Source organism: Python bivittatus, unplaced genomic scaffold (genome assembly GCF_059951505.1).
Source record: "Python bivittatus isolate LINGU-HERP-01145 unplaced genomic scaffold, Pbiv_v1 ctg000680_np1212, whole genome shotgun sequence".
Classification (NCBI taxonomy): domain Eukaryota; kingdom Metazoa; phylum Chordata; class Lepidosauria; order Squamata; family Pythonidae; genus Python; species Python bivittatus.
The window spans coordinates 1,048,895-1,074,147 of NW_028277095.1; the positions used below are offsets into that span (position 1 = coordinate 1,048,895).

The 25,253-nt window shown below is 38.3% G+C and overlaps 1 long non-coding RNA gene across 3 annotated transcripts in view; it reads right to left on the bottom strand.

Annotated features, from left to right (window-relative positions):
* Window positions 1–25,253, bottom strand: part of LOC148214395 (uncharacterized) — a 204,436-nt gene that overhangs the window by 61,545 nt on the left and 117,638 nt on the right. The window contains exon 4 of one of the 3 annotated variants that reach the window (XR_015798130.1): window positions 3,424–3,516. The exons of the other annotated variants lie outside the window; for them this stretch is intronic. This is a non-coding gene — a long non-coding RNA (uncharacterized LOC148214395). Of the gene's footprint in view, window positions 1–3,423; window positions 3,517–25,253 lie in introns of those variants that run through there. 3 annotated transcript variants of the gene reach the window in all.

Consider the following 25,253-nt stretch of genomic DNA (forward strand, 5'->3'; position numbering starts at 1 on the left):
TTACCTACCTTCTTTGTCACCTCCTAGCCCTGTGCTAGAAATTCACTGTCCCCAAGGGGTTCAACCTGCCCCTTTTCTTCTTCACCAGGCCCCCAATCTTTCCAACGCTGGCCTGCCCATCCACTTAATCTTGATGCTGCCCCAAGTCTTCCTACCAGCACACCCATTCTACAACACCTTTCCAGAAACATTAGTACTGTAAAAACTCCATTGAACTGATTTCTCCACCATTGCAAGGAGATGCCAGGACTCAAATTTGGTCTATTGCATCTGAAGTCCATTAACCAGAGGTCCATTCTCTCTAGGTATATATATGGATAAAATATATTTGGACCAAGAATCCATCTAGAATAGTCTCTTTTGTGCAGATTAATATGAAAAGGAGCAGAATGGATTTAATGTGGACATCTCATGAATGGCTTGGAATTTATACCAAATCAGATAATTAGCCAATCTAGCCCAGTAAATTAAATCTGACCTGGCTCTGGCTCAGCATGATCTCAAGGAGGAATTTTTCCAACTCTTGGAGTTCCTTGGAATTGAGACAGGGATATTATGCAAAGCCTACCTTCTATTGAATCAGAGACTCATCCTTATCCATAAGAACAAGGGAAAGAGGGTCCTGATTCTGTTGCTTTTCCTTGACTGTCACTATTTGGGAATTCCAAGTAACTAGGAGAGTTTCAATCATGAATTCTAATTTATTTTTTTCACTGTAACTTTCACCTCCTTTCATTAGTTGTCCTCTAGGCCAACAAATCACCACCATATTATTAGAGCATATGGCTCTCTGTAATGTATAAGAATCCTTTCTGAATTCAAGATACATTTATTAAGATACACTTTAAGATAACCAGTTTATCTTAACCACAGGGATGTCACCAAACCTTTCCATGGTTTTCCCATAACTTGCTAGTATGGGTCACAAAAGAACATAGCAAAGTGGCATCTTATTTCTTCTCTGGGAGGGTGTGTGTGTCAGGAACCCTACTGTGACCACAAGGTAAGGAATTATAGTATAATATTGCAGGACAATATGTTGCACGTGGATCCCAAATTTACCCCTAGACTCCTCATTAAAACAATGAGGTAGGATGAAACATCTTTGAAATTCACCTAGGCAGCAGCTGCATGAAACTGAAAAACAGCCAAATAAAACAACAGAAAGCAGCTAATGTGTTGGCTCCATTTTGGGAATAAGGCCAGGTGAATTAAACACTGAGGAGAAATTTCAATGATGACAAATCTGACAGTGCATTTAATTGCACCATTGACAATTTGCCAACCAGGAATCTGTATTTTGCCCTATTCTTCAGCTAAAAGAGTCCCAGATTTATAAAAATCAATGAGTAGATGGACTTTTCCCAGACCCCCTATCTAAAAGACACTAGGAAGGGGACGGATGGATGAAAATGGGTACATTCTGGCCAGATTGTACTCAGATTTGCACTAGGTTAGTTCTCAAGTCAGAATGTTTTTGGGGCCAGTGCTCTTTTCATTGCTCTCATCAGGGCCACTACTGGCATACAAGGTGCCCGTGGCAGAATTTCTATTACACCCCACCCCCTAGCAATGTTTTAATATTAAAAATCTCCTCTTTCTCAGTCGCTTTCTGTGTAACTATGCCATGTGGCTCCTGATTTTTTTTTTTAACTTGCACCTGGCACCACCTACCATCTATCCTTAAGAACAAGCTTGATTTATTTCTTTTCCTCTAGTTGTTTGAGAGGGAGAGGCCACTATTAGAAGCAGGATGATAACAGCTCAACAGAATGTTTGCACACCTTTTTCCCCACAGGGCAAGATGGTTCTTCAGAAAAACTTCAGGGTGTGTGTTCTCTAGGTCCCTTCTGTGAAACATTGCTATCTAGTGGGACCCAGGAAACATGCCTTCTCTGTTGCAGTGCTTGCCCAATGGAACAGCATCCCCACCGCCCACCCTTCCCCGAGATCTGTAGGGCTCTGTCATTGTTAGCTTTTGGAATGATTTGAAAACCTGAGTTTTCCCTCAAGGGTTGGGGCCAGGCTGTTAGTGGAGCCTAATATGTATGGGGTTTTGTTTATGAGAGGTTTTTTAGAGGGCTTGACTACACTGTGATGTTATTTTTATGATATCCTATGTTTTTTGTATTGTGAGATTCCTAGAATCACAAGGCTGAGATGTGGCTATATACATTTTGGAAGGGGGGGGGGGAAGGAAGGAAGGAAGGAAGGAAGGAAGGAAGGAAGGAAGGAAGGAAGGAAGGAAGGAAGGCAGGCAGGCAGGCAGGCAGGCAGGCCACCAAAATCTGTCACAGCTTACCACACTACTTGTATTCCTTCTTCCCTATAAAACAGCTTCACAGGGTTCATCAAAAAAGTTCTCCCAACCACAGAATAACTGATGTATTCACAAATGGAATGAGTCTAAGTTCCCTTCCAAATGACTGCCAGCTTCATACAGACACAGAGATAATGATTTTTGTACCATTCACAGCTCTCACAACAGTCCCCACCCTTCTATCTTCCTGCTGTCCAGCCATTATTCCATCCAGCCAACAGAATAGCACCAAAAATGGAAGGTAAAATGCCCCAACTCATCCTCACTTTTAATCTCACCTCATTAATTTTTTACAGCAACAGAGGGAAATTAGAAAACAAATTGGTCACCATGTCTGCATGAGCTGAGTTGATTAACTTGTAGAATCAACCATTTTAGCTTTCCAGGACAATCATAAGTATCATGGGAACACACAAAACTAGCACCATATTCTGATCCCTTGAGTGTGGAACAAGCCTTACTTTCCTCACTAATAATGTTCTGAAAGTCAGTGAAGACTTTCTTTTTTCAGGAGAGCTTTCAATCGCCATGTATACACGATCTTCTTCATAAACAATTTGTCCTCTTCCCCAAAGAAATATTCCCACATCCTTCCATAAAGATGACACCAATTCTGAGGAGAGAAAAAAAAAACTCATGTGGAGTCCCACAGTATGAGTCATTTTATCATCATCCTAGTTATGGTCTCTCAGACAATTGTCTCCCACAACGCTAGGGAAGTAAAGAAAAAAAAATCTCATACTTTGCCTAACTAGATGTACACTTTAAAAATCTTTGGTGATCTTCTAAAATAAGCACAATGTAATTAGAGGAAAAACTAGTCTTACACTGATTATTTGGAAGTAAATCTCAGTGTACAGCAAAACTCATTTCTAGAAAAGTATGCGCAAAGCATTATCCATAAAATATTAATGGAATATCAAATGTTGGGTAGAAGTACTGAAACCACCCCAGCTGTTTTTTGCTTCAAAGCACAACTTCAGTCCACTTTTGGGGGGAAAAAAGTTCTTAATAGAAATGAAGTTCACCAGAGTGTAACCATTTGTGGGAAATCTTGTACCCCATCACTACTTCTCTGAATCATACAGCCCCCTGACACTTACAATAATTTCCTTTTGTTGGATGACAGTTTCTGAAATGTTGATTTGTTCCAGATGCTTCACAATCTCAGGAAGGAAGGAGGCCAACCAGCAAAGCTGAAAAAAAAACCCAGAAAACAAGTTTGCAAGGGGCAGCTGCTCGATGAGGATGGTATTCAGTGTATTCCCTGAATACATGGTGGATTTTTTCCCTCCAGTTTCAGCATTCACAGTACCAGGCTGAGGTCATCATTCACAGATTAGAACTCAGATTTTTGAACAAAAATGCTATTTGCAGCTGGTGCAAGTTAGAACAAGATAAAAAATGAGAACGACAAAAGCAGTAACATGCCAGATGTATATTCAATGGATGTTGTGTGAGAACCATGTGGTAAAAAAACTCTTTTCCACAAAATACAGGGTATGCCAGCTAAAGCATTCAAACCTAATTATCCTAAACACACCACTGTAACAGGTGTGTGTGTGTCTATATGTATATATCTGGAACTGACCACATTTAAAAGACATCAGTTGTCAATGAAGCATGAAAATCTTAGCATGCTCTTTTTAACAACCAAGCAAGTCAGTTTAATAATCAGTAATATGTTCAAGAGCATCCTTAAAATAAACATACCACAAGGTCAACCATTCTTATCTCAGTAGCTGATGTTCATTAACCTCTTGTAGATAGGCATACACGTTCATTAACATTCCATGTATGTCTCCAACCGTGGTATCACCATCCCATCTTAGACAGTTAATTTCCTAACCTAAGGGTTTTGCGGGTGAAAGAATTTTATTGTGGGTTTGCTTTCCATAAGCTTAACCCCAATTCTATCATTAAAAGGCAAATCAATCAATGTGTGTGTGTGTGTGTGCACACGTATCTATCTATCATATCTATCTATCTATCTTTTCCCCCCCCCCCCATGGAACATTCATGATTTTATGCTTCTTAATCATATCTTGAGATGAGATGGACAATTTTAAGCTAGTGTAAGGGACTGTGGTGCTGGAGAAGACTCTTAAGAGTCCCCTGGACTGCTAGGAGGTCAAACCAGTCAATCTTAAAGGAAATCAACCCTGATTGCTCATTGGAAGGATTGATAATGAAGCTCAAACTCAGATACTTTGGTCACCTAATGCGAAGAGCGGACTCTTTGGAGAAGACCCTGATGCTGGGAAAGATTGAAGGCAAAAGGAGAAGAGGATGGCAGAGGATGAGATGGTTAGATAGCATCACTGAAGCGATGAGCATGAAACTGAGCAAACTCAGGGAGGCAGTGAAGGACAGGAAGGCCTGGCACAATATGGTTCATGGGGTCACGAAGAGTCAGACACGATTAACGACTGAACAACAACAACAAAAGGGACTTTCCTTCTTAGTAGCATTAGGCAGTGGCAATATTTACTTTTATTAATTTGTGAATGGAACAGCAAGGAAGTGTCATCTTCTGTCACCCAGATTTTTCTCCATCTTCTACTTAGCATATAGGACATAGCAGAGACTGACTAAGCAAGAGGGGCATTCAGTTAGGCTGTGGGAAATGTACTTCAGTGCACAAAACAATCCTATGAGCCTTGTTGTTGTTTAGTCGTTAAGTCGTGTCCGACTCTTCATGACCCCATGAACCATATCGCACCAGGCCTTCCTGTCCTTCACTGCCTCCCTGAGTTGACTCAGTTTCATGCTCATTGCTTCAGTGATGCTATCTAACCATGTCATCCTCTGCCGTCCTCTTCTCCTTTTGCCTTCAATCTTTCCCAGCATCAGGGTCTTTTCCAAAGAGATCTCTCTTCGCATTAGGTGACCAAAGTATCTGAGCTTGAGCTTCATTATCGATCCTTCCAATGATACTGGAGTGGGTTGCCATTTCCTTCTCCAGTGGACCACATTTTGTCAGAACTCTCTGTCATGACCTGTCCGTCTTGGGTGGCCCTGCACGGTATAGCTCATGGCTTCACTGAGTTACGCAAGCCCCTTTGCCACGACAAGGCAGTGATCCATGAAGGGGCCTATGAGCCTTGCAGGTATGCAAAAGGGATAGATCTAAACTAGGACTGGCCCATCTAAGTTCTTCAAATTCTGTTTTGCAGCCCTCAGATTCCATTCCAGCTACATTTGCTAAAAATTAGTAGCAAGGTTTCAGTGTCTTAAATGATGAAGTATAAACACAGTAAAATGTAGTGGAAGCTCCAAAATAGGTTTCAAGTAGGTTAAGGGAAAAAAAATAGACTAATCCAAAAAAAAAAATCCCAGTCCTGCTATGTAACGGCATGGCCCTGCCTTCTTTGCACCATGGCTTCACTCTGTGTGTCCCCAGTTTTCTTTTAAAAATATTAACTCTGGCCCTCTGTCATCAAGAGGGTTCTAACAAATACTTGTAACTTCCTGCCACCACAATAGTATACCATTGTGAGTAAACACTCTCAGTTTTTACATTCATTTAGGGAATTTTCTACTTCTAAGTGTTTACCCTAATCACCTCCATCTATGTATGGACAGTACTGTTGGGGCTCCAAAAGCCACAGCATTAAATCTGCTTTCCCCACTGGGAATCTCTATCCTGCCATAAACATGAGGTTGACAAATGATATTGTCCTTATTCAGTGTGCAATCCTTGTACATTAAGAATAGGGATCATTGAATTCCCCTAGCTTGTTTCCCACCAAAAATTAGCATCTGACAAGAAAATATTTACCAGTCATTCTCCTTAATTTGGGTGGCTGAGGGTTAGGTTGGGTTGGAGAGGCCACAGTTTTGACAGTTGGCCAGAAAAGCAAGTTTTAACTGCCTACCAAAGCCTGCTTTGGTTTTCTGCCAGATTAATTATTTCTTGGTTTGTCTTTGCACAGTTCTCCCCACACCTATCAGTTGTTTGTAAATGTTCCAGAAGTACACTGAACCCAATTTTCAGAAGCATCCCAAACAATATTGGATGGATGCGGGGAGAATTGTGTATCATAAAGTAGCATAAAGAGAGATATGACTTCAGTGTGCACCATTCCACTATGGTGGAACTGTAGATGCTGCTCAGGGCTAATTCAAGTCTCCAAACCAGAGATCAGTGCAGAAGCTTGGCAAATATGGAGGAAGGGGGGAGCCAGTTTGAAAGAACCAGACTCTCTCCTTGCCCAATTCAAAACACCTCTGGAGGATGGCACTTAACCTAAAGGGACCAAGAGGAGCTGGGCTGATTCCATTTCCCTGATTGGTCACTGACTGCACTACTAAATGAATGATCAATGAAAAGGAAGAGATAGTCTCCATGGCAAAATTGTACCAGGATAAAAGGGAAAATACTACTTTAATACTACTACAACTAAGGATGACTTAAGGCTGCCTCAGATCAGCTTCAGATAAAGGCAGTGTTTTGGGGACACAGAGAAAAAAAGTTCCCAGAACACATTTATGACACAATCTGTGCTGCAAGTGAGGAAAGGCTCATATGTGACAGTATAGTAATCAAAATAAAAAAAGAGACTTTATATCACCATAGCAATGACTGGGTCATCCTATATGGCAATGTAAATTGCTAGAATGAAAAATGCCATAATCTTACCATTAGACATATCATATCATGGTTCCACAAAATTCCTTATACAACTCTGTCTTGAAACTTCTTTTTCAAATAAAAGTGTGGGAGGGAGAAACAAATTCTCAGGATGCAAGGCAAGATTAATTAGAAACTGCTATATATGATTGTCTGAGAATTCAGTTTTTCACTTTAAAAATAAAACTCTACTATTTGGCTGAATGCTTTCCAAAAATATGACTGCCACACCATTTCTATGTTGTAAAGAACAAGGTTATTCTTCATACCAACTGCACTGAACAGAAAAAGGTTGGTGAAAGTAAGTAAATAAATACAGGATGGTCAACCCTGTCTACTCTTGAGCAGCGCTTCGATTGTTGATGTGACTGAAATCCAGGATTTTCCAATACAATATGCATAACTGGTCTTTATCAGGGCGTAAGAAAACCATGTTGCTATTCTGTTAAAGCCTATTAAGCACCTTATCAATGGAAACCTCTTTAGTCTGTCATCATATTGTCCTACACATTACAATATTATATTATGTGCAATGCAAAATCATGATAATATCCACAGAACATGTAACATCTGTCCTGCCATATGCTAATAGTGGATTGGAAGTTTTGTAGTATGCTAAATACAGCCTTTTTTCACCTGCCATAAAAATATGATGCTCTTCTTCATTTGGGAAGCAATTAAGCTGTCTTGAATGAGTACCCAAAACATTGTAGAGTCAATGCAAGCTAAAAGAAAGTTAAAATGAAGCGATGCAAGATACTCCCAAAATATGCCAAAGAAAAGTCTCCCTCAGGATCAGTTATGCAACTGAGATTGGCCCGAGATAGCTTGCTTCTGGTCACATACTTTAGTGATTCAAGGTAGGACCTCTTCAGCCACAGCACTCTTATTACAGAATTCTCTCCCAGAAATTGGGGACATGTGATTGGTCCCCAAGTTTTCCAATTTTAAACAAGAGATTTAAAACTTCTTAGTTTAGCGGGATGCCTCTGAAGTAAAATCCTCCTTTAAACAGTATGCTGTTATCAGTATATTTAGATGAATTTATATTTCTTCAGTTTTATTGTTTCAGTTGCTGCGCCCTCATACAGTATATTTATTGTTCTGTACGCTGCTTTAGACTCTTTGAAGAGGAAAGGTCATATTAAAATTATATAAATATGTTACAAAATATTGTATCCTATTCCTGAGTCAAGTTATTTCAGTGTCTAAGGCAGAACATCCTGTAAGAACCATCCCTTTTCACACACGGTAAAATAATTATTTATTATAATAACAGTAAATTCCATATCTAAGAAGATTGCTATTTCACAAAACACAAAATCTACTGCCTCTTCTTGAAGATATGGCTGGCCCTAAGTTTGAATTTCTCTCTCAGTTTTGATGTGTTTACATTAGAATGCATCACAATCTATTTAAATCCGCTTATTTAAATAGGAAACAGCTTCGTCCTTCCATCACATTTTTAATTCCTCTCTTGTTTGCTTTCCCTGTCTATCTCTTACATCCACACTAAATATGTAAGGACAAACCTATAAGAAATGGTGAAAGGTCTTTGGGGAGTGTTATTTTATCTACAACTACTTTCTCATTACACATTTAACCTGTTTGCTGAATGTTGTCCATTTTGGATTCAAACAATCCCTTGAACCACATAATAAGGAAACAGGCTTGGTTCAGAGTGCACCGTAGGCCACAGAAAACCTAACAAACATTAATTCTACCCAAACTCAGTATTGTCATGTGCATACATGTGCTAAGTCCTGACCAGACCTGGCTAAGCCTTTTACACGAACACAGCCAATGAATATTGGTGTTACTAGAACAATGAACTAAAGAATTGCCAAATAGAATATTGATCAGTTCTACACAGAGTCACATTAAGTTTACTTCCCACATAGGGTGTTATCAACATACATCAGTGATGTATGGCAGAAAAACAGGGTGCTTCTGAGCTAAAAACAAAGGGCTAACTTCACATCTGGAAATCCAACATTTAAGGAGAATGGAACACAGAGAGCACCCAGATAGAAATGAAAGAACAGAAAGAGGAATGTCAGTTCAATGCTACTTGTAAATAACATATACATTCCCTTTGGCTATTTACGAGCTGAAATCACAAGAGATGTTGTTATAATTGTAATATTATTTTTTATCTCTCCAGCCTTCCCATTTGCCAAAGAACTGTTCTCCCAGCAGCTAACAACAGAGCTAAAATAATAAAAACCGAATTCATGAAAAACATAATTAAAAGTGAAATTAAAACTCCAATACAGAAACAGCGGTAGTCCAGCTCAGTTGCCAAAGCAACTTTTAAAAACAGACTCTTGAATGCTTCCTCCTTCCCCACCCACAGAAGGATTTCAGCTTGCAGCAGTGGGATTGTTCTGGGGAGAAAAAAGCTTTTTCGTGGTTTTAAAAGAGACAAGGGGACTCAGCAGATAACTATCTCTTCCCAGTCTAAATCTGACCATCTATCTATCGCAAGAAATCAGTAATAATTGACTTAAGCAGGTTTATATTTTAAAAAGATTCCCTTGCCAATATATTGTCATTCTCCATTGCTTACATCTCCAAGTAAGACAAAGATGACAAAGGGAAGTACAACACAATACTCTTGTGTTGTGTCAAGTGAATTGCTAAGTTTCTCTAGCCCAGAATCTAAACAGGGAGGCAGAAATGGATAGCCATTAAAGGAGCCAACTGAGGGTTCCTTTAAAAAGTTCTTCTAACTGTTCTGAAAGGTAGATCGTGTTTTTAAAGGGGTATTAACAGCCATTGCTGGCTGATGGCTACTACTTCCTTATTACACTTTTTTGCTAAAGAGAAAAGGGTTGGATATTTGGAATATATCCAGCCCAGAATGAAAAGACTGCATTTTGAGGCTGGTTCAGAAGAGCAGTCCATGGGTGAGAAAAGGGATGAGTTACTGCAAACAGCTTGGGGAGGGAGTTATGTCCTCTCCTGGATATTTGCTCATTTTCAACAAACTGGTATGTACATAAGCAGAATTCAAAACAAACAAACATGAAAAGTAACCTGAAAAGGAGTCTGCAAAGGGAGCGGTGAAAGCCACCTTTAATTCGCCCACCTTCATCTGGCCCTGCTTATGAAGCAGCGATGATGGGACCCAGTTGTTACAAAGCATCTTTTTAAGCTGCAGGGATCCTTGAGGATGTGTGCCAAACAAGAGCACTTTGGATGGCTTTGGGTAGAAAAGGGGGATATTTTCCAGCATGTCTAGCTTTTTAATGGCAAGGAGCATGGAGGAGTTGGCACAAACAGGGAGAACTAACAATCAGGGCCATCTGCTTGGAATTAGCTTACAAATCTGCTGGATAGTGTACTTGTCCCTATGAAAAGCACATTAGGATATACAGAAAATGAGAGCTGGGCAAAATGACTGCATAAACTGGATCCCTGGTAGGATATTTTACTCTCTAGAAGATAAGGTTTCATAGCCAAAGTGAATGTACACACTCTAGATTCAAATCTGGAGAGCAACTTCAAGTTACAGCTGCAGACGTATAGATGTTCATATCAAATTTAAAACTTTGGAACATGGGAGAGCTGAGTAAATATGGACAGAACTATGTTATAGATGCAATAACAGCAACGTTTGCAGGCATTGACATTTTAGACAGGCATCTCCAAAAGCTTGATAGCAATTCCCAGCTTGTTTAAATCATAATCCTTGTGGTTTCTCTTGCACACCGAATCCTCTACCAAAGATCTCTTTGTTTGTTATAGACCTATTTTTTTGTTTTTATTGCAAAAGTCAAGACTATGCACACATGATCCCACTTTGGTCTCTCACCCACATAAAATTTAGGGACAGCTTCAGTTCAAGCTTCAGGAACCAGCATGATGGTTATCATGATACCTTCAAAACATTCAGGTTTAGTCCCTCTAAGAGTACCAATAACATAGTGGTAACCTGCCTTTCCAATATAGCCAAGCACCAGTACCACAGTGGAGAGAAGGAAGACTATTTCTTTTTCCATTTGTATTATTCGGTCTGCATTCAAAAGTAAAATGTTATGAACAGGCTACAGTATGGAAATCTACCATGTCTGTAGGTTCAGCAGGTCCAGGCAGGGGATAACATCAGGACATTCCAGAGCTGTAGGTTGGGCTGGGAACTGAGAAAAACATTCTGAAAGAAGGCAGTGCCAAACCACTTCAAGGATCTTGTTGTCTTTAATTGGGGTCAGGCAGAAGAATTCTCCTGCAGTTTTCTTCTATCACTGCTCACTTATTTGTTTATTTATTGAACATATTCCTGTGCCGCTGTAGTCAATAAAGATTCTTGGAGGTTCACATAGAACAAATAGAAGTTAAAACATCCACACTAAGAATAGAACAACCACTAAAACAATACAAAAAGAAAAAGCACGCCATGTAAACTACAGATAAGATCGATAAAAATAAAGATGGCCACAGACACATTGGGGGGAAGCGCACCAAAACAGTTTGGTCTTCTTCTGAAAGATCAATAAGAGGGAGTCACTCTTATCTCCATCAAAAGGATGTTCCAAATTGTGGGATTTAAGCAGTTTCTCCTTGGTAGATCTAATTGGACAGACCAATACTGATTGGAATTGGCATTCCATGAAGGTACCTGATGTTTTAACTAATGAGAATTTTCAAAGTTTATTTCTTAGTATTTAATGGTTGAGCTGGGCTGAAACAGGACTGGGTAGTTCATCAGTATATTGTACAAACCCAACAACTGTCTTAGTGTTTTCTCTGAACCATGCCAGCATGTTAAGCTATAACACAATTTATTTGTTTGAGCAAAGAGTAACATGCTATATGAGTACAACTATTGTTTCGTTAAGCTAGGTTTAGGGTTAAATGTGTTTCGTGAACCTGCCCAGTTAGTTACAAGGAGGTCAAGAGATGTATGCGAATGTCCCATTTTTCTCTGTATATTTAAAAAAAATCTATTTTACAAGGAAGTTTGGAAATTTCTCCTAAGGAGGTTAACATCTCCTTACCTGATAGTTCCACCCACTGGTTCTAGACCAGGAGTGCAATGACTGTAGCTATATGGCTAACCAATTCCCCCTGAATGGATTGGGATTTTAAAAAGTGGCCTAGGGAGGGGGGGGAGAGGGTAAGCTTTAATGAACAAAATTAGTACTTTAAGCTTTGTAGTGGCTTAAGGCCTAAAGAACACTTAATCTGCACCAAAAATGCATCATAGCCTAACCACTTTTGGAATGTGGAAGTCTGCTAAATGACCTCTGAGTTAAGAGAAGCTGTTTCCTTCTTCTAGATCTATTGTCTAGCACAAAAGACAATACTCCATAATCATCCTTCAGATCTTTGAAGACAGTTGAACCAAGGAATTTAATGTCTTGGAAATATTAAATTATTTAATATTAAATAATTTTTAAATGTATATAATAAAATGAAATGTTATAGCATAGCCATTAAAGTTTTTCTTGAATGCTGTTGCAGGCAAAAAAAAAAAGGCATTGTTTCTCCATTTTTCTCCCCTCTTTGGTTTTATAAAGAAGCCAACTAAGAAAATCACATCAGGATGCCTTTATCGGCTGGTTTGACAGAAAATAAATTATTATATGGCTCTCATTATTCTTCTTCCACGTCTTCATTAGCTAAAATGGGCTAGTTTTTTTTTTTTTTAACAAAGCAGTGGGAGGTTAGAAAAAAGAATTAATGGAAAGTTAAATAAAATTGTGTCTTAGACTGCAAGGACAACAGATATAGCTGAAAGTTTCCCTGGAAAACTCAGGCAAAGTACTGTAGCTCTAGGAAGAAGATTTAGCTAGACAAAATACAGTGATCTTGGATGTCATGTTCTTCAGTACAAGGGTCAGACCCATTTGTACTGAAAAGAGATATGACATTGATTTAAAGTGTGCCTTCCAGGCCATAAATATATCAAACTTTACAGAAAGGTCATAAAAGCTATCGTGACCCTCAAGAAACAGGATATATTCTCCCTCCACCAAGATTTCTTCATGAATGTTATTTCTTCATAAACATATCCCATTTCAGAGAGAAAACTGAGGTTTCATCTACCCATGTAGTAGATTGATATGCTTAGTGACAGAGTGTATTTATTATATTTGCATTTTATATCCTCTGTATGGAGTTCAAGACCCAGTTCTTCTAAATAACTATTATTCCATATATTGTAATAGCAGTTATTCCACATTGTTTAAATAAGACTAGCTAAATCTAGATTTCCTCAAGTTCTAATCAGCACTTAACAATTATAATATCCACATCAGTTCATAAGTTTTCAGTGATTGCTTCCAAAGAAAGTCCTGTGTTATGCTGTATAAAATTACTTTGGTTTTCAATGCCTGTAGAACTAATAGGGAAATTAAGTCACTGACAGCAAGGGCAAAAAAGAAGAAAGATACTAAGAAGTTTCTTTCTGATTCTCAAAAATTTTAGCATAGCAAGAACAACAGAACAATCTGTCATGTACTATTTAATTATTAGAAACCATTCCGAACAATTATTTAAAATACTTTAGAAAATTCAGAGTAAAACAGTAAGTTAATACAATAATAATAAAGCATATTTCTGATCACTTTTTCACTCAGTGCCCTCAAGTGTCCTCAATATGGAGAAAGAGATAAAGGATGGGAAAGATGACAACTAAGACTGGCATTGAAAATATAGAATAAACACAATAGCCTGAACCACAGTGTGACTTAGGGTTCTATGGAAACAGTTTCAACTCTATGAAAATAAATCAGAACAAAAAGGTTCTCCTGAAATTGTCCCATTGCTACTGCTTGGTGGCTTTTGTATATGGAAGATCAAGTCTTCAAGTTAAACATTTCATATAGATCTGTTCCTAGTATCTGTTGGATATATGCTGCTATATCACTGAAGATCATTGGTTCATCTAGTACCCATTCATTCATTCATTCATTCATTCATTCATTCATTCGTATTTCAAATTCAGATACCACCCATCTCACAAAAAGTGACTCTGGGCAGTTCACAACAGAATAGCAATAAATATTAAAATACAATAAAAACAATATAAAATACAATAAAAATAGAATAAAAACCAAACATACACAAATAATATCTTCCAAGATGTTGATGGTCAGTAAGATGTTAACATATAGGAGCGTCTTCAAGGTGCTAGCCCCCCGCAAGAGTTGGTTGCCCTTTTTTTTTGCCCCATGCCAGTTGGCAGAGCCAGGTCTTGACTGCTTTCCGGAAGGACAAGAGAGTTGGGGCCTGCCTCACCTCTGGGGGGAGAGTATTCCATAGGATGGGGGCCATCACTGCATGATCAGAAATATTTCCTATTAAGTGGAAAGCCAATGGAAAATGGCCATTATTTAAGTGGAACCTGAAGCCTACAAATATGAGCTTTGTCACTCAACTATGGTCTCTTCTCATACTACTGAGAAATATTCCAAGGAGGAAACATTTGTTTATGTGAAATAGTCTTAAATGGTCATGCACTTCAATTTCATAATATCCAAGGGATTTGATACATACACAACACACAAGAATTAGAAGGATGCTTTGTATCCTGATTCCAAATATAGATAACATTCTCTGAATGTGACTGAATGATTTAAACTTAATTAACATTAAAACTCAGCACATGGCCTTATAGTTGAAAATACACAAAACAACAAGCAATGTAATGCATCAACTTGGATCCAGGACGTAGGCAGCAAATCTCTTCTTCAGTCAAAATCCAAACCACAATTACTCTCTTGGTTAAATTCAAATCTTTGGTCCCTTTCTTACTGTTGGACAAACCAGGGCTACATTTTATGAAGGGCTATGGCTTAGCAATAGACTTTATGGTTTCTTCCCTGAAAATCACAGCTTGGATTATTGAATGCTTTCACTTACTGGGTTTTATGCTTAAGGAAACCAAACCTCTATAATCTGCCTTGGAACAGTAATGTAATTGACTCAGTGGTGTGATTTAGAGCAGTGTTTCTCAACCTTGGCAACTTTAAGATGAGTGGACTTCAACTCCCAGAATTCCCCAGCCAGCATGGCTGGCTGGGGAATTCTGGGAGTTGAAGTCCACTCATCTTAAAGTTGCCAAGGTTGAGAAACACTGATTTAGAGGCTTTGTTTGCAAATGTTTAACTAGTTCATTGGGGTTAGTATGTTGTGCATACACTATTATTCGTTAGTAGTGAATTACCAAGGGTTCATTTTAGTCCAGAATAATCCAGAGATAACCATCTCATCCTGCTGCTAACAGAAAGTTGAAGTACTGGAGCAACCATTTAAAAGTACCCTAGAAATTACATTTTAATTTTCATTTTTCTGTCAACTTGGTGATGGGCAGATAGCACTTTAATTCAGTAGCCAGAAAAGGAATGATTTTGTGACCCAATGGACATTATACTTCTTTGCTGGTTGTTTGCCATCAAGTTGGGGTTAACTTTAAAAGTTAGACTGTCTCCAAGATGATCTGTTCCCAACCTAGCCCTTCAGGTGCATCCATAAGCACAGTAATTAAATCCATCCACCTTGCTGCTGATTGTCTTCTTCTCTTTCCTTCCATCTTTCCTAGCTTCATGGCTTTCTCCAGGGAACTGGATCTTTGCACGTTGTATCCAAAATATATTTATTCAAATTGATAGAAAAAATAGCTTTTTTTTTCTTTTAAATCAGAAGTAAATTCCAGCAAACTGTGGTATTCTTGAAATCACTTAGTTATAAAATGACTTGTGTGCATGTTCAGATGGTCTGACTTACACTGTACAAGTCTCTCTCCTGTGATCTGCTGCTTCTCTGACTTCCCCCACTTCAATTAAATCTTCCCATAGTTCCTCCTCCTAAAAAATTGGCTGCCCACAAATCAGATGAAGCCGTTTGAAAGGTCATTCATACCCAGTTCTAATCTCAATTATTTTTCAAGTTGGTGAATATTATGTGCTAATAGTGAGTAGAGATCCTCCTAGCGATTAACTGATTCTTCGAAATAGCTTTTATTCTGCCAGATTGGGAACAGATATATGATTTGGCATTTGAAACTCAGATCCCACTTCGGCTTTGAACTTGGTTTCTTAGCCAAGTCTTTTATCTTTTCAATTACCAGTTTGCCTGCTGAAAATTGGTGTTATAGCAAAAAGCAGGGAGCTTGGTGATTTTTGTTTACAAATCAAGTTGAATCTGATTTTCTTTAGTCTCTTCTCAGGACTTGGCTATGGACTGGATTGATAGCTATGCCTCTGAGCCAAATCCTAGCCATACTCCAGATGGGTTTGATTGCTGGAAATAGAATACAGGTCCATAGATACTGCCAGGTTAAAATGTAATTAGCTGAAAGCAAGTCATGCAGAATTTCAATCACTGGATTTTTTTTTTCTTTGTTTTCAGCAACTAGTCCAGTGTTTGATCTTTTTGAGATAGTACATTTTCTTCATGTGGTGTTTCTAGGCAGGCCTGACAGCAGTTTTCACCCTAGGATTTTCTTTAAGAAGGAATTTGTGGGCGCGTTAACAGTTCCGTCAACAACCTTCACTAGAAATAAATCAGCCACTTTGCTTTTAGATAAAATAAATGAGTCCTTATATCTTCTAAACAAGCTTTTGGTCTTTCCAATGTAAAACAATCTATAGTTACAAAGGAAGCCAAAATTAAGTGAACGGCCTTTCTCCCTTCATGATATGCACCATTTTTCATCAAGCTTAAATAGTCTGTTACAAATACAAAATACAAAATACTTTAATGACCAAATATAAAATATATACAAGGAATTTGTCTTCGGTGATGAACAGCAAGATCAACTGTGCGTTTGGATAGCAACAGAAAAATAATAAACAATAACACTGCCCAGTAAAATAACCTTTTCAAAGGAAGAAGCCACTGTCCAGCACATATCAAGTCATGTAGTGTTTAACAGAGCAATGGCACAAGGGAAAAACTTTTACCAAGGTATCACCTAACATTTCAAATTAAACTACTTATTTATATGTATAATGTAGAGATCACTGATCTGTGGGCCTCAATATTTTATCAGTGTTTGGTGTACCTATGGACAATTTTCAAGGCTCAGCTGTCTTAAAAAATATTATAAGGAAAGGCAACTGCTTAGTTTGAAAGGAGGTTCTTCCTCCTTCTACTTTTCCATACATCAGAGACAACTGGGGGGGGGCAGAATAAATGAGGAGCTTTCAGCAACATGTACAAGAGTGAGTGGAGGACACAAAATGATCCTTGCTCTTAAATCTTCAAGTATGTTTCTTTTTTCTTTTTTTCCACTTCTCCCCTCATGCCTTCATTGGGAAAAGCTGGGAGAGAATACACACATTATACAGGAAGTGAAAACTGTCTTGTGCTTGGCCAGAATAACAGATACATCAAAAGCTCTCCCATTCCAATCATTACATTACCCTATTCCTCCTGTTAAGTAGCTCCAGGTTCTTGGAGCAAGCACTAGAAACAACAAGATCCGGGAGAAACATAGAAACTGCTGTGCAGTGAAGAGCACTGCAGTCTTTCCATCACATGGAAATTAAAATGCAGGATCTAAGACAAGGGAGGGAAATTTGTGGCATTTGGCCCTCCCATTCCATATTATCCAGCAAACTGGACTGGCAAACTGCCAATTTATCAAAGTGCAATTTCTCACTGTTTTTTATCCAAAGAAAAGCTACATAGAACTCCTCAGGTGGATTTACTAGAAGTAAATGTTTTTAAAACCCTCACTGGGGGGGGGGGGGGAGAGACACCTCCAAACCACCCATTTATTATCAGGAGGTCATTATGGCAATCCCTGTGATCAACCACCCAAACATTTCTGTTCCTGATTTAGTGGCTCTGAAACTGCATTTTCATAAGCAAGGCTGAAGCTTGAAACTTAGTTAAAGTAAAGCAACTTATAATAATTTTAGCTGGGATTACAATGCTAATGGCTGATTTATTTTCACTGAAACAATGCCATAATTGAGCATTGTGTCTGAAAGGGTTCATCCATTTTTGGTTCTCTACACCAACCCCAATCTCTACCATCTGGGTTCCATGATCATTCCTTTCCACTGATGATATTCTTACATGTAGCCATCTCTGGAAACAACAGAGAAAGAGAAACCACTGGTCCCTGGGAGATGTAGTTTGATATAGAGGAAACAGTGAAAGGGATTTGGCCTGAACCTAGAATAGTTTAATGACTGATGTATCTATTTCTGTACCTATTACATTAGGAAAACAAACTTGTTTGTACTGAACATAGGGTTCAGTTGCGTGACATAGCAAACACTTGGCTAATTATCTTGTGTGTTTAATTCTAGAGGCTCCAAGAAGACTGAAGACTTTCAGGTTTCCTTCCAACTCCCACAAATCTGTTCTATGAAGAACTTGTCATACTTGAACACACTGGTTCAGTGAATAATCACAACTGATCTTTCAGTCATAGGATATCATTTGCAAATGGGGACTTGCAAATCTTTGAAGTTTCCTATGAACATCTTCTACCTGCAAGTTCTTATAAACCTCCTGGTGGATGGTTGGGAATTATGGGAAGCAAAATCAGTGTCAACTAGGTTAAGAAGGTTATTCCAGATAAAATGAGCATACAAACTGAATTAGTCATAAAAGCACCACTAGATCATGTCAGAATGTCATCTAAGCTAACATTCAGCATCACACAGTGGCCAACCAGATGCATCTGAGACAATCTTAAACATGATGGTGATCCATGATCACTTCCTAGCAGCAGGTATATGCTGTCTGTGTTTAAGATTATAGTCACTGATAGCCCAATTTTCTATGAGTTTGTCTAACCCCCTTTTAAATACACTGGTGATCATCAACAATTCCAACATAGCAAATGCCATTATTTTAATTATGTATTATGTAAAAATGAATACTCCTTCCTTTCATTTTTCCTATTTTTTGTTTCTATGGATCAGCCTGAGTTCTAACATTGAAAAAAATATTAGACGAAACTTATCTCTGTATATGTTGTACTCCATGCAGAATGCTTTAAATCTCTATCATGCCTCCTCTTACCTGACTCTGCTAAAAGCTTTTAAAGGTCCACAAGTGTGCCAGTCTTTCCTTCTTCGGGAACTACTCTAAACTCATAACGTTCTGCGTGTTTTCTAGCACTTACAGGCCATCTGTTGGGCAATTTTCTACACTGACTAACAGCAGCTGTTGAGGAATTCAGTGATCCTTGGAGCCTATCTGGTAATGCTAGGCATTGAACCCAGACCTTTGTCATAGCAAACATGTGCTCTGTAACTGACCTGTAGCCCTTCCTCAGAGGAAGTATATATGACTCCCAAGTCAATGTATTTCTGGTGAAATTCATTTTTCAGTCTCCTGTCCATTCACATTTATTTTCAGAGGATTTTAAATAGAAATGATAATGCTAAAAATATGTTTCAAGAATGCACACAGGGATCCAGATATGACAGTTTTATAGCTAGCAACTGTGGTTGCAAGGTTCTTCTGGGAAACTTCCACAACAGTTTAAAATCAAGTCTGAAAAAAATAGATGAGCATTCTTGGAAGGAGAATAGCTTGGGGGGTCAGTTCTCCCCAAAATAAAATATTTTTGGGGTTCTCCCTCAAAAACAAAATTCTGGAGTTTTTCAGAACACATAGCTGAAAAATGTCAAGACTGATTCCTCAACGCTATCTCTTTCCATTCCTAAAATTCCATTAGCTAGACCTTATTTCACAGAGCACTGCAATCACATTTACCCAAATGCAGTTTCATGAGGGGTACCAATATATCCATCTAGCTTCTTTTATTGTTTAATTTGAATATATATATATATATATATATATATATATATATATATATATATCTCACATGATAAATCTCTTTTATGTTTCAGGGTGATATTTTTAAACTGACAGTGCATAAGATTTTTAAAAAAGAAAGGTTAATACTTTTTTCTTTTATTTGATGCACTGTTTGAGGTAGCACAATTCTTTCTTATTCTAATGTACAATTCATCATGTTTAAACCTGAGCAACCTCAAGCAGGAGAGATCTGATCAGCTGGGGCATGTTCAACAGAAATATTGATCATAGAAGAATGATGGGAATAAACCCTCCCACTGCCGATTCTTATTTTTTTCCTGCTGTAAATTAGTACATAAAACCATTCTTAATGTGCTAAATAAAGAGCTAAGAATGATTAATGCAAGCATATCAACGTGAAGTGGAAAGACTGTGAACATTCATACCTCTTCATTTCCATAATTTCTTCTCTCATGCATCTTTATTCATAAGTAAGACTCATGACATCCAGTGGGACTTACCCTGAGGTAAGATAGCAGACTTAAGGGAGTGTTCTAAAAGATGGCTATGCTGGTAAGGAAGCAGGTGGCAGGGGTCAGAAAAAAATGTTGAGGAAGTTAATGATTTCTTCCCTCTCATCTGGATTAGGGCCATTTTCCTTGCAAACCCAAAAGTGCAGTTACTTGTGTGATTTAATGGAGAAAGTATTTCTACTTCGTAAGACTCTTGGGGGAAATTCTCTGAAATGCAACCGAAAAAATACCTCATACTGTAATACTGAAGCTCTTAATAAGTAAAAAAAAAAGAATGTGGCCGTTGTAAATTTAATGAGCATTTCCTCTCCCTGCTGGCATTTTAAGAGGGGTATTTGAAAGCTGCTCAGATGGGAAAGGCTGTTTTTGTGGTTGTGCTTTTCATGAAATAATAATGTACAATGATTAAAGAAGAGAAAGGATGGTCCAGGAACAATTAGAAAAAGAAATCAGCCAAACAAATAAACAGAGGAGAAGAGAGGAGAAGAAGAGACAGAGCAACAAGTCACTACAAAGCTCAGATCTTCATGAGGATGTTGCAATACTTGGCTGTAAGGACCAGGAAAAATTCATGTGTGATAGCCAAAAGACTGTGATCATGAGATAAACAAAAATGGTGTTTCTCTAAGCAAAATCAGTTACAGAACATCAGTAGAAGATTAAAGCACTTGTGTGTGTTTGCATATTATATTAGAAACAAAAATGACTATAAGCCACATGTTTCACCTAGCATTTAAAAAAATCAAAAAACAAAATCTGAATCAGTTTCAGGAAAGAGTATTTTCTTTTAAATTTTCATTCAAAGGAGAAGAGAAACTGTGAAATTATCTTGGGTGGAGTGTGGTGGTCTTGCATTTATTCAGTTATGAGATGACTGAAGGTTGCAGCCTCCTTCGATCCCCGCACTTCTTAATATATATAGAATTTTTCAATAGAATAAAAGTCTAAAGAGTTAAAAGAAAAATAAGAAAAAAATATAGAAAATAAGAAAAAAGGAAAGAAAGAAAGAAAGAAAGAAAGAAAGAAAGAAAGAAAGAAAGAAAGAAAGAAAGAAAGAAAGGAAGGAAGGAAGGAAGGAAGGAAGGAAGGAAGGAAGGAAGGAAGGAAGGAAGGAAGGAAGGAAGGAAAGAAAGAAAGAAAGAAAGAAAGAAAGAAAGAAAGAAAGAAAGAAAGAAAGAAAGAAAGACATTGAATTATAACTTTCAACCTTCTTTCATCAAGTAATTGCCATTTTACTCTTTCTCTTCCCTCTTTTCCTTCTTATCCCCAAATCCATAGATCATCAGTTCAGTCTTTTCTACTTTCAGCAAAAGTATATAAGCCTTCCAGTCTTTTTAAAAAGTCTTTATTCTTTTTTCCCCTGATTTGGGTCCCCCCACTTCAACAAAATCCAAACACTGGTATCATGAATGAACTTCTCTTATGGGAATTTTTAGTCTGTAAAGAGTGACAAGCTTCAGAATGATGGAAAGATGTAAAACAGAAAAGTCCACCACTAACATCCTCCACCACTTTTTGGTGATAAAGGAAGCTCAAAAATACCACCAAGGGAAATTCAACAGAAAATCTCAAGCAGCCTGAAAATAAAGAGAAAAACAGATGCCTCTTTCACAGGGGGGAAAAGGTTGAGAAATTCAAGGCAGGCCCCAGTATGGCATTAGTTTCACCTTTGCTGGATTTGGGCCAATGCTTTTCATTGGTCCTATGCAATCAGTAGGGGGACACGGTGGCGCAGCAGCTTAATGACGCTGAAAGTTGCTGGCCAGAAATGGTCGACGCTTCAGCGGTTCGAGTCCAGCCTTCGCGTTAAACAGGGTGAGCTCCTGTTTCCTCCCCAGTTCCTGTCAACCCAACAGGTCAAAAACTCACGTGAGTAGATAAATGGGTACTCTCACTCCGGTGGGAGGAAAAATGCTGGCGGCGCCTTGCAAAAAGGAGTCGGGAGCAGTTGCTGGTAAGCGCGAAAAACCGTGCGCACCTGAAAAGGGCCCGAAGCAATGGAAACCCCGCCTCCTGCGCTCGCCAGCTGGGCTCTGCCCTAGGAAGGAGGCTCTGGCAAACCACTTCCGAAGAACAGTTGCCTTGAAAACTGCAAGGACTCGTCCAAGCAGTCACTGCAGAGCCGGTAACGACTGAGCGCAGACAAAAAAAAAAAAATGCAATCAATAGAGAACAGCATGGCTCTAAGAACACAGCACAGCCCAAGTTATAAAAATCCGGTCTGTGTCAGTTTTGCACATATTCAGTCATAAATCTATTCCATCCATCCATGAAATTAACCAGAAAAAAATGTGCATCTATTGTTCTATGTACTCTATCTCCCCCAATATGTGTAAATGCATATGCAACATTTCCTAATATGTCCATTTTGTAGTCAGTGTTCAAGTTAAATACTCCCTTTCAAAGTGTGAAATCAATAACTATGCATGGTCTGCATTTTTTTTTAATTCACATGTTTTCATATAACTCCCCCTTTGGTAAAATAGTACTCCAAGACTTGGCAATGATGTTACTTTACCAACACCTAAGTCTGCAAAACCAGGAAACCCCAGTGTTGTAGGCTAGACCCGGGAAATGAAAAAAAGAGAAAACATTAGCCAGCCACTTTGGTCTTATGGCCTAGAAAACTACACAAACATGTCCCTATACCAGTGTTTCTCAACCTTGGCAAGTTGAAGATGTGTGGACTTCAACTCCCAGAATTCCTGCTGGCTGGGGAATTCTGGGAGTTGAAGTCCACACATCTTCAACTTGCCAAGGGTGAGAAACACTGCTCTATACTGAGTTACTGTTTCCCCCTCCCCTACAATGTTGATCACTGTTAAAATTAAAATATTTCTTTCTCTAACCTTCAGGTGATGAAATTCACAGTCATCAGAGGGGGTAATTGTCACCACTTTATCTGCTTTGAAAAGAGGACTTTGAACATTACAGAGAACCAGCCAATCAGTGGCTGTTTGCCTTGATGGCTGTATATTAACATTGGAATGATGGACAGTATATGGGCCATGGGAAACCACTTCCAAAAAACCTTACCAAGAAAACTGCAGGAACTTGTGCAGGCAGTCACCAGGAGTCAAAAACTGACTTGAAGGCACTTCTTGATTGACTATCTGCTTGACCGTGGTGTGAAACAGAATGGTGGATTTGACAGGCCACTAATTAAATCCAGGTCGCTTCTGTTCTTATTTGTGTCATGATGACATAGTTTTCTGTTTTAACACACATGCTTTTTTTTTTAACAATAGTAGTAAGCAGGTGTTATATTGCTTTCAATCCAAACTTCTTAAAAAAAAAAAAATTGACTTGTTTTTTCAGAAAAAAAGGTTTCCTTTGGTAAACAAAAAGGTTAAAGTAATATCATTCCATGGACATTTGAAACTGAGCTTTTTCTCATTTTCTTTGGAAAATATGGTTCTTCAGCAACCTGACTAGGGATTACAATGGCAGATAGTTGCTTAATTATTCAAGTGGAGAAGGAGAAGGAGAAGGAGAAGGAGAAGGAGAAGGAGAAGGAGAAGGAGAAGGAGAAGGAGAAGGAGAAGGAGAAGGAGAAGGAGAAGGAGAGAATTTATTTAATTAAACAGCACTAATTTTTATAGATCACTGAGAAATGACAAAGCTTGTTTAAGTTTGTAATCTAGGTGGTTAAATTTCCCCTCTTCATGTTTTTTTTAAATTTTCCTTAATTTTCCTTTCATGCTGCATATTTTTCAACTGAATGTCTGAAGTTTAAAGTCTGTCTTGTTTCTATTGAACTATAAGCTGCTTCCAGGTTAGGGAATAAATAATAGATAATTGTATTGACAGGGTTGATGTACAGGGCAATCCCCTTGTTGAAGTAAAAAAGAGTGAACTGTAATTCCACAGAATAATTTAGCATCACCTATGCCAAAATGCAACCCCATCGATCTACTGGCTGATTTAAATTTTGACAGTGAAGAAAGAGGAAAAGTAGTTTTGCCATTTCTGTCCCCTGCTGTCATTAAATCAAAAGGATCTTTTGCAAAGCGCCATTTGTGAAAAAAAAGCCAATGATTCATTCATCCTCTTTCTGTTGAATCAAATGTCCCATTTAAACACAGACGCCACGACTCTGCTTGGCTGAAATGCCATAATATCCCTTAACCATCCATATTTTTCCGAAAACTATTATTATGTTAGAATGATGGATAGAAGAGAGGACATTATGGCAATTCCGTCATGCACGTGCACACGTGATATTTGATTTTTCAGTTTGGAACTGGACAGATTTGTTTTCTATAGTGTATTCCAATGGTTTATATTCCTCACCTGAATCATCTTTGAGGAACTCTTACTACAATGCTGTAATGGTAACATTATTCCAACAAGCAGAAAGGAGCTGACATGAATCCCCAGGTGAGTTAATGGATGAACCAAAAACTCTAACATTTCAGCTGTAGATAAAAATAACTTAAGTATGGCCAACCAACCAAATGATCAGGGCTTATCCTCTTAATAGGCACAATAATGTAGATGTTTCAAATGGCAGATTGAGATGGGCAATACATTGGTGTGAAATCTATGCCTAAGATCCTTCCAAACACTATCTAAAACCTCCCCGTCAAACATAATGATTCAAGACAACTTATAGCATCATAAAAAACTAAAAAAAAAACAGATTAAAGGAATCAAAAGTACAACAAAAAGTCCAGTTTAAACAGTATGTCCTAAAGATAAGACCAAAATAAGTATGATCTTCTCTGCCTTCTTAAAGGCAAGAAGAGGGGTTATCCAAACCACGGGCAACAAACTGTTCCATAAATATGGACTACTACGATAAATCCCATTTCTTCATCCTACTTCTCTAATTTTCACAAGGGATTCAACATAGACAGAGACTTATGGTTGGCCTAATGGCCAAAGACAAAAGCAGTCTTGGAAACAGTTATAGAGGGGGAAGGGGAAGGAACCATTGTCATCATCTGGAAGTATTGTGAAATATCAGGGGTTGACTTAACAATTAAAATGCAGAGATCATGGAATTAACTTGCAAATTTTCCCATATAAT